General features: G+C 43.9%; 1 protein-coding gene across 3 annotated transcripts in view; it reads left to right on the top strand.

Moving 5' to 3' along the window:
* Window positions 1-6,168: 6,168 nt before the first annotated feature.
* CDH5 (cadherin 5) overlaps window positions 6,169-14,908 on the top strand; it is a 30,649-nt gene continuing 21,909 nt past the window's right edge. For all 3 annotated transcript variants that reach the window (XM_027701986.1, XM_027701981.1, XM_027701984.1), the window contains exon 1: window positions 6,169-6,375. The gene's annotated coding sequence lies outside the window, so the exon portion shown is untranslated. The remainder of the gene's footprint in view (window positions 6,376-14,908) is intronic.

Here is a 14,908-nt window from a genome sequence, read left to right as displayed (position 1 = left end):
GTGTGTCTCTTTGTGTGTCTCTGTGTGTGTCTGTGTGTGTGTGTCTGTGTGTATTTCTGTGTGTGTGTCTGTGTGTGTCTGTGTGTGTCTGTGTGTGTGTTTCCATGTGTCTGTGTGTGTGTCTGGGTGTGTCTGTGTGTTTTTGTGAGCCACAACAGGGCCCCCCATGGCTGGGAGATCTCTAACCCTCTATGGTAAAGCCGGGAGAAGGGAGGGGTGATTCATTTCGTGGGACACCCACGTCACTGGCATGACTTCACACACGGGCATTAAACCACTGGAGCACTGGCAGCTCAGTGTAACAGATGAAAGGAAAATCCAGACACTTCAAGGGGCATCAAGGAAAGCGTTTGAGATATGGGTCATCTCACGTCCTGTAAACACCCAGTGCAGCTTCCCTTCAGGAACACGTTTATTCGCAGTCTCTGCCAGGGAACAAAGCACGAGTGAGACACGTCCCTCCTCTGGCCAGTTTACGAGTGGATGTGGTGGGCGGGGAGAGACCCTGAGGTGAACAACACCCCAGCACGGCCCGAGAGCAACCCAAAGTGACCTGCTCTTTGTAGTACCGTGCTCTTTTCACCCCAACACTGTAAAAATCTTACTCTCAAGATGAAACTCCCTCTGCACTTGACTGGCCACACGAATCCCAGCACAGCAGAGGCGTCTGTGTGCTGCAGCTTTTGGGATGACAGCTCTCCTGTGTCTGGAATGGTTATTTGGTATATAGATTGCAGTTCAAGCAATAATCTGACTTTTTATCTCCCCTGAAGCTCTCACAGAACAGTAAGATGCATAAAAAATTAGATTTCAGCCTTTTTTGAAAGAAAAATCAACATTATTTCAACCTTTTTGAAAATCATCTTCTGTTTCAGAGCTTCCTGGCAGACATTTAACTGCTGACCAAGTCAAGCAGCCAGTGCTGCTGAGTGCAGGGACCAAGATCCACTGCCCTTGGTCACCCCACCACTGGAGTCAGGAGCTTGTAGGCTGAAGGGAAAATGGGGAGAATGCCATATGAAAGCCAGGGTCAGGATGGGCACACAGCTATGTAAATAGTGCAGGAAGGAAAGGGTTTGGGAAGCACAGGCAGGGCTCACACAGGGGGAAATCTCAACAGTCCTTCCTGCCCCAGCAGCCCCACAGCATCACCTCTCCATCTCTTCTTCTGGTTCTGGTTCTTCTTCTGCTTCTGGTTATTTTCTGAATTAATCCCACAGTCATAAAGAGTGTTTGCACTGCAGACTTTACCAAAAATTAAGATGGATATTGTCCCTCTCATTTTATCTCTTCTACACCAAGACATGAGCTTCCTATTTACACTACCAGTCAGAGGTGGAAGCTGGGCTGCTTTGACAAACAACCAGCAGAGTTACTGAATGAAAGGTGATGATTTTCATCATTTTTGTTTCAGTGGGAAGAGATTGTGTTGGTTTGGGGTTCTATCTTAAGAGACATGCCAATTAAAGCAGATATGTTCTTTGGGTGAAAAAAATTTCACTGAAATCAAGATTGTTTGTCAGAAACCTTCGTGGAAATTTTTTATCACACCTCAGCATTAGACCTGCTCTTCAAACTGAAATCACAGATGAAGGTCAGGGTGCCTGGGTTAGCCTGCAGGCTTGCTTGTTGCAAATTCCTGTGGATTGTGTGTCTTCACTGCACAAATCAAAGGGATTCATGATTCCTTCCTTTCAGCTCACTGGTGACGCAGTTCCATTTTACGGCTCCTGCTCAGAGTGTCACTGAGGTTTTGTACAAAGCGGGTGCATTTTCTACCATCTGTTTTTTCCTGTCATTTCCAAACAAGGAAACAAGATCATTTGGGATCATTCCCTGCTGAATATTTTAGAAAAAAACCCTGCAGTCATTAGTCTTTATGCAGCCAGAGGTCTCATACTTGATGAGAGATTTGCCTGATTAAGGAGCACAGAGTTGACCCTTCCACAAGAGATCTAATTTAATGAAATGAGTATGGTACAGCCATAACAGTGCTCTGGAAACATTCCAGCAAACATTGCATATACTATTGCATATCCCCAGCAAACATCCAGTTCCACCAGCTTTAACTAAAATTCCTCAGCAGTTTTTTAAGTATAACTTATACTAAGAAAAAAAAAATCAGAGCTGCATTCTTTTGTTTAACAAATCTGACAAAAGGAAGCTGAGTCAGACTCCCTCCAGGATACACACCTCAAGCTGTGACAAAAAGGAAACCAGTTACCAGGTGGAAATGACTAAGAGCACTGCACTGCCCTGATTAAAAGGCCCAGAAATAACAACACAACGTGCTGCAGAGATTATGCTTTCCACATGGAGCAGTAATTGTTATTTTTTAAACTTTAAGTAAGGCTTCTTCCAGAGAGCCTTCAGACAACAGTCAGATGCAATTGCACATTTCAAATGGGAGGGATTTTACCACGATTGTCTGAGCTGTTGAAAATGAGCATTTGGGGTTTATTTTTATAACTGAAGGAAAGCTTTTGCTCTCCCATCATTCCCGACTGGTCAGAAAAACACTGACACAGGGTTACTGCTGTGACTGAATTTCAAACCTTGGCAGACCTTCACTTGCACAGTGCCTGTAATGGGCTGAGTTGAACAAGACAGACTACTGGGTCTAACCTTTATAAACTGTTACAAAAGCATTCCTGGGCTGTATTGCCGAGGGTAAAGCCCTTCCCCAGCAAGAGTCAGATAGTAGGACATTGCTTTTGAGAATTAAAATCCTTAGTTGCAGCTGTGTCAATAGCTGTCTTTGGTTTTAATGACTGTGCTTATTAAGAAGGGCTTATTTATCATGTGGAATTTCACCAGAACTGGAATTACTTGCAAAAACAGAAAATGCCATGGGCTGCTTTACCAACTTTGCTGGGATTTGTGGTGGTTTTCATGGATTCTTTGAGGAGAACTCCACAGGCCCTGATCAGAGGGGACAGTGAACAAGCACTACAGTGAAAACCTGAAACCAGCTGTAACCAAGAGCTGTCACCACTGGAGTGAGCCTGCCTGGCTGCAAGGAATGAACTGGAGCTTCAGCTCACCTGACCAGCCTCCTCAGCAGCAGATAAAATATAGTTCTGAAGGAAGATGCAAGTTTCGATGTCACATTTATTCCATGCAGGTACCAATCCCATTAACCTGCACTAACCCCCTCACAGGTATCTGTGCAAGGGAGAACAGGCAGGTTCCACAGGCAGCACAGTGAATGAGGGCTCTGTTTCTGCCCAGTATAACACATTATTCCCCTCAGCAGCAGCAAGGTGACAGTTATTACTTTAGATTCCCAGAAATGTCACATTTAAGCTATGCACAAGCACCTTCAAAGCAAAGTTGAGTTTTACCCCCTTATTCAAAAAGGGAAGACTATTTTAAAGTTTACTAGCATAAGTAGTCTGGCAGATTGCTCAGACACCTGCATTTAAGTAGCACAGGCTAACATCATAGAGTTTCATAGAAAGAGATGCTGCTCTGAACCAGACAGAGCTAAGCCACGTGCCACAAAGTCCCAAAACAGCAGCTAATGAACATCTGTGGGAAAAGCTCATGGAAAGAAGCAAATGATCCAGTAGGGGCAGCTGGACATAACATGGAAAATCCACACAGCAGCACTGAACTGACCAATGAAAAAGGCCTGGTGGCATTTGGGAAGGGGAGCAGGAGGAAAACACTGTGAAATTCCAAGGGGATAATTATCACTCCTTTTATTTGTGCCACTGTCTCCATCTACGAGTCACACAGACAATGGAAAGTTGTTAGATATTAAGGTTCCTATTCATTTTTTATCTGTTCCTCTCTCTTTCACAAGTTAAGAGTTTATACACAAAATGAGGCACCTAAACAGTGAATGTACCTGCCAATATTGTCTGATCATGCACAGGATTTTTCCCATTAGCAGAACTTGGTGTGAATTAATAATGTGTGGTTTAAAACATTTACCCCATGCTTGCAAAAGGCACCAGCCATCAAGGAGTTTTTCCAAAGTCTATTGCTTTGGCCCTAATGATAAAGAGAAATAAATCTGGAAGTCTCAGCCCTACAAGCAAAGCTGCTTGCCAGCATTTTGAGTCAGCAGCTTTGAAATGTGGTGATGTTCACTGCCTAGGAGGGACAGCAGGGCAAATGCCAAAGGACACAGGGTGCTCTGAGCCATCAGGAGCTCTGCTGCCTGTTGGAATGGGCTGCAAGGATGGGTTCTTCATTCCATAAAATCTCAGGGGACATTTGCTCACAGTCAGAAAGAGGACTTAAAGAATCAGTTCAGCAGAGATGTAATCTCTAAAGCATAATAGGGAAGGGTTTAGATCATAAATCGGGTTTCTAAAATTTCAGTGGAAGTGTCTTCCTCAAAGCTTATAAATGGTTTTCAGTTATTCTACTGAGCTCTGAAAAAGAGCATGTGAAAAGGCCTTTAGAAACTTTCTCACTTGTTTCCTTGAACTTTTCAGTAGAGATTAAACAAATCAGGTAATACAGAGCTCATTTAGCAGGTATCAAAACAGACCTGGATAACCTTGGCCTATGAGCTGAGCTCAGTGATTAGAGCAGGGTGCTAATTACACCAGGTTGTGGGTCCAACCCCCTACAGGCCATTCCCTTAGGAGCTGGACTTGATGATCCTTGTGGGTCCTTTCCAGAATATTCTGTGAAATACAATTTTGTGAAACATTGGGGTTTCCTCCTTTCCTTTCTGAGCAGTGGATACGATGAGCTGCCTTCCCTTGCCCTTGTCCTTTGTTTAGAGCAGCTGAGCAGCTCCCAAGCCCACAGATAGGGACATCAAAGGCTTTGGGACGGTTGTGAATACATTTGCAAGGGTAAATCATATCTGGGTCTGCTGTCTGCTGTGGGCACCAGATTATCAGGGAGCTGCATCCTGATCAGATAGCTGAGCTTCCCTGGAAAACCCCTATCAACATCCTCCCTGCCCCTGGCTCAGCAGTGGCACAGCAACGGCTGGTTTTTGTGTGAGGAGACTGGACTCTGCTTGGGCTCCTTGCATAAGACTTTGAAAAATGTCACCTCATTATTTGCTTAACTTATTTTTGAATAATTAATGTAACTTTTTTTTTAAAGCCATTCACCTTTGCTGCTGTACATCCTAGAAATGTGAAACAATCTGACCAACCTCAGCCTTCTGGTAAGCCAAGGGAAATCAATGCCACCACCTGTGCTGGACTGTGATGACAAATAGGAGCAAAAGAATATATAACTGTGGAACATTATTAAAAAATTAATTTAATTTAATAATTAAAATTACTAAATCCCACTTAAGATGCATTGAACATTTACCTACATTTATTATAAATGGTTCAAAAAAGTGAGTTTTAAGTCCCACACTTCTCAGTTTTCTTCTGCATTATTTAGTAAAAAAAATCCTTTTCCATTGGTACTGCACAACGCCAGAGCTACACCTTTGTGTTCAGTTCAACGGGCAGACAGGGATCAGGAACAGGCAGGAGGCTCTGAAGAATCCATCACAGTCCCACAGAAGGGTCTGGGCACTCAACACAGGCTGGAGAAAAGCCCACTGGTCCATCAGGAGACACCAACACCTGTGTCTTGGTGAACTTCCCCCACTGCCACTGCCCCACGGTCACCCTCAGAAATGTAACCCAAACACTGCAGCTTTCCCTTCTGTCTGCTCTGAGTGCTCTCCAGACTTAAAACTTGCCATAATCAAGATGTTACAAATATTTTCTCCTTCTGGAAGGCCCACCTACATTGTCTTGCTCCCAGGCTCTTCACTTTACCTGTGAAAAATCCTGTTAAATTTCATTTTTACATTCAGCACTGACAGAGCTTTAGAGGAACTCAGTGTCATTCATATGAGGGCTCAACCTTTTTGGCTTCCAGGTATAAAAATCCTCCAAACTGCTTTGAAAATCTTGTTTGTGAAAAACAGACATAGTTTGTGCCGATCAAATATCAGACCCTGAAAGTACCATTCGGATTTGCAACTCCTAAAGCTCTTTCTAAAACAATACTAAATAACATACCAACTTTGGTCTTTCTCTCAGAGCCAGTTTCCTTTTATTCAGCTCCCTCATTAGAGTCACCAACAAATAAGTAGATATAGCAATAATAAGGCTAAGTTTATCTTGTTTCCTTTTCCTCCACTCCCTTTTCTCACTGTATTGCTAAAACTTGGAACAATAACAGGATGCCGGGATGCAGGGTGGGAAAAGGCTGACTCCCAGCTGGAAAACCTTGGAGACTGGAGAGCTGAACACTCCCAGTATTGCTTAACGAAAAGAGAAGTGGATTTTGCTATTTGATCTTCATTTTTTGTGTACTGCTTAACATTTTGGGATACTGTTGATTTGAGTTTGCCTGATCTGAGGAGAAACTGAAGCTCCACCGACTCCAACTCAGGTAAGAGATGTTTTTTGCTGTCCTTCAGCTGTGAAGTTCATTGCAAAGGTTTTTTTACCTCCACCAAAATTATTTTCTAACATGTAAAATAGTTTAAGAAATACCAGCAAACAGGTTCTGAATTTTATATACAACCACAGATCCCTTTGGGCCTCACATTGAGGGCACTCACAGCAAGTGCAGACAACAGCAGAGCTGTTTACAACTGACACTGCAAGAGGAAAATCTCTGGCTTTCTTGGGCTATAACACAATACTCCCAGATTGCTTAAAAGAAGAGACATTTCATGATTTTTTGGAGGAATGTTTAGATTATGTTACCGATGCGCATTCATAACGGAAAAGGGACAGAAATGATCCTGCAACTTGCACCTGTAAACCCTTTAGGAAAGGATTTCCCTTGTGGTGGGGACAGTTACAGGTCCAGAACTGTTTGGAGGCAGCAGGTGTGTGCTGGGCTGTGATTTGGTGTAACGTGTTTTATTATTGAGTGGTTGGGCACTGCCCAGGCTCCCCAGGGCAGTGGGCACAGCCCCAAGGCTGCCAGAGCTCCAGGAGGGTTTGGATGATCCTCTGGGGCACAGGGGGTGACTCTTGGGGTCACAGGAGTAGGAGTTGGACTCGATGGTCCTTGTGTGTCCCTTCCAGCTCAGCACATTCTGGGATCCTGTGATTAAAGTGGGGGTTGTCTTGGTATCTGTCTTTGAGGTGCCACGGCTTTACTGTGCCCAATGCCAAGAGGTGACAGCCACCATGTACCAGCTTAGGCACATCTCTCCTGCCAAGAGATTTATTTAAAGCTTAGAGGGGAGTTTACATAAACAGGTCAGTGATTTTGTCCCCTAAACTCAAGTTTAAAGTGGCCCAGGTGCTTTAGCACCCTAATCCTGGGCTGCCGGCTTTTACAGACCCTGTTCTAAAAGACCAGCAATTCCTATTTCAGAGGTTTCTTGATCTCAGTGGTCCAAAAAGACCTACTTTTTCTGATGAGGTATTTTACGAGCAGTGGCTTGATACAAAAAGTTGGTTGAAAAGGCTTTTATCTTACCCTAAAGCTATTGGAACAGGTCCCTGAACTAACAAGCTCACTGTACAGCCTGCAGAGACGAAGCATTTATGCATAAGAGATGAACTGATTGTGTTTTTTTCTGTAAGAACTCTATTCTGTAATAGTGAGACTGTCAGAGTGCACAGTACCTCACCGTGCTGGTTGTCACACTGTAATAAAGATAAAGGTAGGAAAGAAATGCAAGGAAAAAAAATGTGGAAGAAGATGAATCTCTGCGAGAAAATCTCTTGCATTCTTAGCTACCAGAGACATTCCAAGTTGGCTGCTACTGCAGTTAACAAAGGCATAGTTAATCAATGTGTCCCTGCCTCCACTGATTATAAATCATCAGATCAGCATTTGTAAAAGCACACAGTATTACAGATGTTCATGTAGGTAAAATATTAGACAAAAGCAAGGATGCTCCAGTGATTTACAAAAGCTTCTCAGCTTAGGTTAATTTGTGCCCACAGAAATGCTGACTTGCAATTTATCTGCAGTACCTCCAGGAGGTACTTTTTATCCTTAAATAAAGGGTGACCCACAAGACAAAAGGACACTGGATTAATTTAGCATATGAAAGCCTTAGAATAGTACAGTACCCCATAGAGAAGAATGTGAAATTACAAACAATAAAACAAATTAATTTGAAAGCAAAATATAAACTCCATTAACAAATCATTCCTGCTTTGCCCACAAACCTGGCTCTGTTTTTCAGGCTGTTAGAGCTGCACTGCACTGCAACAGAAGTATTTCCCAAAGCTTTGCTTTAACATAAGATCACAGAACTGTTTTTCAAACATTTTAAAACAGATGCTAATGCTGACATTGTGCCATGAAAGGGATACCTGTCCCTCAGCAACGTGCAGCTTGCAGGGTGGGAGGTGTGAGGCAGCTGGGGCAGAGCAGAGTTAACAGGTCTGATGCCAGGTTTGCTTCACATCCTGCCTCTGCGGAGGGAAACTGCACTGAAAACAGGATACAGGCAAAAATCCTGGGCCATGGTTTAGAAGGTGCTCTGATTTACAGCACTTGTGGAACAAAGGCCTTCACTGCACAGCTGTAAATCAATTACTTCAATTAATATTTCAAATGAAAAACAGAAAAACTTTTTTAAAGTTATTTTTTCTTATCAGGGTATGTGTCTACACAACTGCAGGTTTAAATCAGGCCAGGCAATATTTTATATTTTCTAAAAAAACAGAGATTCACAGAATCGAGATAAAGGATTAATTCTAGCAGTTGAGCTTTCTATAAGGCATCTCATGATATTTCTGGGTTTTGCTCAGGTTCCAGAAGTTTAATTCAGAGCTTCAAATGTTAGTGCCAAGAACAAAATAAGAGGTTCCCTGTTTTTGTGAGAAAATGTGTTGGACGTGAAATTATTTTGGTGAAATTTTTTTTTAAACAAATGTCTTTCCCCCTGTTATCCTTGTGAGTTTACAAACCAAAAAACCCTCCAAGTTTAGCCCTGATGTGTCTGGTTTCCATTTTACCCTGGAACAGCAGACAGTGGTTATTGTGTAAACTGGAGATCTGCTGGGACAGAGGTGCCCAGCTCACAATGACTAGAACAATTCCCCACATGTGCTTTTGAAGAGCTGAGTCTGAGCTTGGAGAACAGACCTTGGCAAGCCCAGAGCTGGATCCTTGTTTGATCTGTGATAAGAGTTTGTTGATCCCCTGTGGATCCCAGTTCAGCCCCCACTCCATCCCAAGGGCCTGTGCAGGTGTATCAGCACTGCAGACACAGAGCAGAGAACACTCTCCTGTCAGCTCATGGCCAGGAGCCACCACTTTGGCTGCCAAGGAGCTTCCAGGCATCCTTCTCCAGAGCCTGTCCAAGCACAGAGCCCACTGCAGACCCAGGGATCCTACCAACTGATGTGGGAACAAGGATGTGCAAAATCAACGTGCATCTGTCAAGGAAACTTCCCTGTCTGAGCACCCCGGAGCCACTCTGGCAGTCACACTGCCACCCCCAGACTGGCACTGCTGGCACAGGACCCCCTTCACAGCAGGGGCTCCAGGAGCCAACAGGTCCTGCTGGGCTCCCCACACCCCTCACACTGTCAGACCAGTTTCCTCACCAGTTCCACCCCGGTTTTCCCATGGCAGAGCCTCAGATGTCTCATTCCATAAAGCTATTTGTGCCCAGTGCAGTAACACAGAAACAGCCCAAGCTGTCACCTCCCAAACAAAGGAATTGCTGGGCTTTTCTCCCCTCCCAGTCCAAGCACACCAGAGTCTGGAGCCCTCAGCTCCCTCAGCTGGCTGGGCCACAGTTACCTGTGCCCTTTGTCATGCACAGGCTCAGCCTCTTGCCTGGGGCTCCACTCATGTCCCACCCCCAGAGCCCCCCCTGAGCTGCCCCTGAGCCCCCTGCACTGAGTGGATCCCTCCACACACCCTCACTGCATGTGCTGCCACCTCCTAAACTGAACCAGAATCCCTCAGAATCACGCTCTGAGCTGGAAGGGAATGTCCCACACAGGGGTCAAACCCATGACCTTGGTGTCATTAGCACCAGCTGAGGTCGTGTCAGGGTCACTGCAGTGAGCCTGACCATGAAATATGGAAAAACTAATACAAAATCTTGAAGAACCTGTTTGCAATTCTTCAGGGAAGGAATACAAATGTGCCCTTCCATTTGATTTCCACTCACCTTCATATGAATTTCAGATTTGCCAGCAAGAATGGAACTAGTTACATTTTGAATGGAAGATTTTGCTGAATATTTTAAATTTTCTCGTACTTCTGAAGTGGATGTTATTTGTGCCATGAGTCTGTTTAATACACATGCTGCTACACACATCTCTTGGGCAGGCAGTGAGATTTGGGGCCCAGCCCTTCTGGGTGCTAAATAAACCCCATGGAGGTTCACAGGGCCTGGAGCAGTTCAAGAGCTGTGATTTCCAGGGCTGGCAAAGACAGGAGAAGGGCACAGGGGCAACTTATCCATCCATTGCACTGCCTACACTTCAGTTTTGCCACTCTGAGAATATCCCAGTAAATATTTACAACCAGTAAACCAGAGTCAAGCAGGTGGATGGACACAGATAAGTATTTTTGTGTGAGACAGACAGCAAAACTCTTAGAAAAGATTAGCAGCTGAAAGTGTTTTCAAGTATTATCTATGAAGGTCCAGAACTTAGAGTGAAAAATGACTGGTATTTTAGAGGTTACCTGGGACACACTGCAGAAATGGCACATGTACCTTCCCAAAGAGCAGCAGAGAGGAAAGAGTGTTCTTGTGTCCTGACACTGGTGTCTGAAATGCGAGGGGGTACAAAGCACCATCACAGTTAGAGGTAGATCAAAACCAGAAATGTTTTAAATCTTCATTTTCAAAACCCAAAGAGGGCAGTTGTATTGTCCCAGTCTAGTTGTCATCAAGACCTTTCTGCTCCTGCCCAATTTCACCAGCATCCTCTTGCCAAAACTTGAGGAGAAGGAGCCCCCATTTCTATTATACATTCCTTTAAAAAGCATCCTGTCAGTCTCCACAAACTCACAGGAGCCCACCTGGCTTTGTCCCCACTAAAGTCACCATTTCTGTGCATCCTCTGCATCCTCCTCTCTCCCAGGGCCCAACCACAACATCTGGAATGGTTCTCCTGACACCTGGCAAAGCTCAGGGGGCACAAGGTGGGTTATCTGCAGCACACAGGGGCCCTGGGCCTTATTGTGTGTGACAGTGCAAAGGGAAATTCCACTTCCACAGCGTGTCTGGAGGATACAGTTGAATCCCTTCTCCTGCCTTTGTCCACATTTTTAAGCAATCCTTTGGTAGGATCAGTCTTCCTTTTCCCCTTCCTTTTGTGATGCTATCTGGTATGAATTTGTGCTCTGGAAATCCTCTAGGAGCCCCAAGTCTACCTTACAACACATTGCTTGAGCAGACCAAGGGCCTGCTGCTGCTCTCATGCAAATGAGAGGAAATCCTGCCATTGATGGGAATTGTTCCTGTCAGAGGTTCAGCTTCATTGGCAGAATCTCCACTGGCACAGAGTTTTAGGTCACCTTCTCCATTCTTTTTGTGGAATACTCCCTCCCCCTACCTCCAGTCCTGGACCTGAATTCAGAAGAGATTTGCATTATCTTAGTGGCTTTTACTGTCATTATCTTTCAGATATACATGATCTATCAGCAAGACAACCAGTTTACTCATGACTTGATGATCTTAAAGGTCTTTTCCAACCTCAAAGATTCTATGATTCTATGTTAGAATTAGGCCAAGCAATCAATACTACTAATAATCAGACTTTTCACCACCTGATCTAGAAACCTACAATGAAATAGTATACATTAGATATAGTTTACTAGTAGTATACTTTACAGCATATATCGTCTATTTGCTCAGTACTGTTAATTTAGGTGTTTAGGCTCTCATTAAACATTACATTAAACATAAACAAATATTGCTACACCATGCACATTTTGATATTGTTCAGATTACCAATGCACTCTGCCTAAGACACTCACCCAGCACAGAAATTAAGCAGTGAGGGCAGAAAGCAGAGAGCACAAAGAGCTGGAATGCTTTTTGTAATGGGTTCATTCTGCAAAGAAAATAATGTCAATGTGACAGTGAGAGAGCTCTCACAGATCTCTGCAGCACCATTTAACAAACACATCTGCTTTGTACTCTAGGTCTGCCAGCAGCAGCCTTGGTAAAAGTTCAGTATTGGAATAGGTACTGAATTACTGAATAGTAATTGCACTTGGAGGTGACTTCAGTTTCAAACAGCAAGAAAGGGGCACATTTCTCTGTGGAACATATTGTCTCATTTTCCTGCTGTGAAATCATGAGCTGTATCACTTGCCTTGTATGGATTGATTTTGGGCTTCTTTATGTGATGAGAAAGGGTTCATTCACACAGGAAAGGGGTTTTCAGTGGCCTTGATTAAAACGTGGGAGCTGTGGGAGAAACAAATGTTCCACCTACACAGCCACTAAAGAGACAAAAAATCCCACCTCAGCCCAGAAAATATCTCCAGCTGTGTTTGGGGTTCAGGCAGCAAAGCCACAGGTGCAGCACTGCTGGGAACAAGAACTGCCCAAACGTGAGGGGACTCAGAGCATCACTGCCAGGGCAGGCAGCAGCTCCAGCCTCGGGGGGACAGGTTCCTCCTGGCCTCTGCTCCGGGGTGGTAAAACTCATCAGCCTGATGATCTCCTTAAGCCAGAGCACAGGCAACAGAGTAAAACACAATTACTCCACATGGAAACAAATCCACACCGACAAAAAAAAAGTCATATAACTTACAACAGCTTTCCTCATCTTTTTAAGCTTCTCTGAATTTTCAAATTTTTGGCTTCCCTTTATCAGCACATTGAACTGGCAATTTGCTTCCCTAGTTTTAGTTTGGTTTCCAGATGAGATTTTCCTGACAAGGGCTAAGCTGTAAGTAAAACTATTGAAAGGCTCATTGTAAATTCACTAGGGCAGTAATAATATCATTTGCATCATCTCACAACACATGGAGATTATAACAATGGAAATGTTCCAGGAAAGGACCGTAACTGTAGAAGTGGGCAGAAAAGGTCTTAAAGTTAATTAAGCCTGGTCTAGAAGTCTAGTTGAATAAGGGCAGGAAACAGAGAAGAATGAACTGACATTTGAATTAGACATTTTAAAAAGGGAGAAAAATACTGAACACCAAACAAAATCTATCCAGACACACCCTGTTTTTTTAGCCTCTTGCCCAGACAGAAAACAAGAGATTTATGTATATGTACATGCTTTCTTTATCTGCCAGAAAAATAATTTTCAGAGGAACTACTAATGCATTCAGTTCCCCAGGAGAATACCCTGGACAAAGGAATGAGCACACAGAGCCAGCTGAACATGGTTTCTCTGTTTCAGATTACTGTTAGTGCAGTAAATACCAATTACTGTGACCTGGGCATGATGCTTGTGTTCCAGACAGATACTTTTGCTCTTGAGCTTTTGTTAAAGGAAAATGTCAAAAAAATCTTATCTGCTGTAAACACAGCTACATTGCACCTTTAAAAAAATCCTGTTTATTGCATGTGGTTCCTCAAAGGATTGGGACTTCTCCTTAATGAGAGTGACTCAGCTGGAGCTCTGTGCTAGGAGGCCTCTCTGATAGTAAGGCTTTATCTGGAAACAAAGGGGAAGTGGAGAAAGCTCTTCATTACATTATTCTTACAGTGTACCTCATTTTGTTTCAGCTTGTCCTGACTCTCAAACATCCAGTGACAGCTCTGTGCAGAGCAGAGCTAAGCAAGGGCAGCACCAAAACAGATCCATTCTGAAAGGTGCACACAGTTTATTGTAGGGAACAAAGCTCCTGGACAGAGATGCTTGAGAAGTCTTTTAAATGACAACAAACAAATTGAGTATGCCCAAACTATTCCACTGCTGCACTGGAATGAGCAAATAATTTTTGAAGGATTCCCTTGTCCCCCCACTCCCCAAAAATCAAACATCACCTGGGGGGGGTGCTGGGGATGAGGGAAGCTCAGTGCTGAGACACCTGCACCTCTGTCTCTCCCACTGGAGCCACCACAGTTTAGGATAAGGAAAAGGAAATTGGCTCAGAGCAAGAGAGAAAAAAGCTGGATGTACAACCATGTAAATATGTCCCTGAGACTGACCATTGTCAAAGAGGCCCTTCTGAGCAGTGAGTGCCCTGACTGCAGGATCAGCCCTGAAAATGGCTTTAGGAATCCAGGGAGGGAACAAGCTCCTTGCCTGTCTGCAATGCTGGCACTTCATCACTGTTTGCAGCATCTGTCTTTATCAATAATTAATCTGGACAGGAGATATTTTCCTCTGGGCTCTTTACTTTGGACAAAGAATTCATGGGGGGAAATGTCTGCAGTTCCAGACTGTGATGCAGGGTTATCCCACCCACCTTATCAGCTCACTTCAGAACAGGGCTGTATCTAATGCAAAGTTAAGCCCCTAAAATAGCTCAGATTTCAACAGCATTTGGCAACTGTAATCAAAAGATGTGGCCAAGAACAAATTTTCTGTCACCTGACTGTGAGTTTCATCCCTGCAACATCTGCAAAGCAAATAAGTCATCCCAGTCATAGGGACTACAGGCTTCCTGAAACTAAAAAACACTCCAAACCAACAGAGCACAGAATCTTTATGGTACAGGGATGATGAGCTAATAATGTTCTGTACCAACACCTAAACTCTGCTTGTGGGTTTGAGCACATCCACCAAACACCAGAACACTCCTGCTCCTCAGGAGTCCTTCAGCCCTCGCAAACCTGCTCCCAGAGAGCAGAAGCTGTAAAGAGCTATAGCAGAGTAGTTTGTGACCTTAAAACTCCATGCTGTCCATGCTGGCAACAACTCAGAGAATGGCAAAACCTTCTGTTTATGATAATATATTTATTTGTTATGAAACAGCATAAAAAATTTAATAGTTTAATCACAATTGAGCTTCAACATATTTACCAGCTGGGTTCATCCTGGGCATTGTGCTTAAGCACACTTTATTC

The sequence above is a fragment of the Neopelma chrysocephalum genome, unplaced genomic scaffold, assembly GCF_003984885.1.
Source record: "Neopelma chrysocephalum unplaced genomic scaffold, ASM398488v2 Primary Assembly neopelma1_177, whole genome shotgun sequence".
Taxonomy (NCBI): Eukaryota; Metazoa; Chordata; class Aves; order Passeriformes; family Pipridae; genus Neopelma; species Neopelma chrysocephalum.
This window is presented reverse-complemented; position numbering and strand designations above follow the sequence as displayed.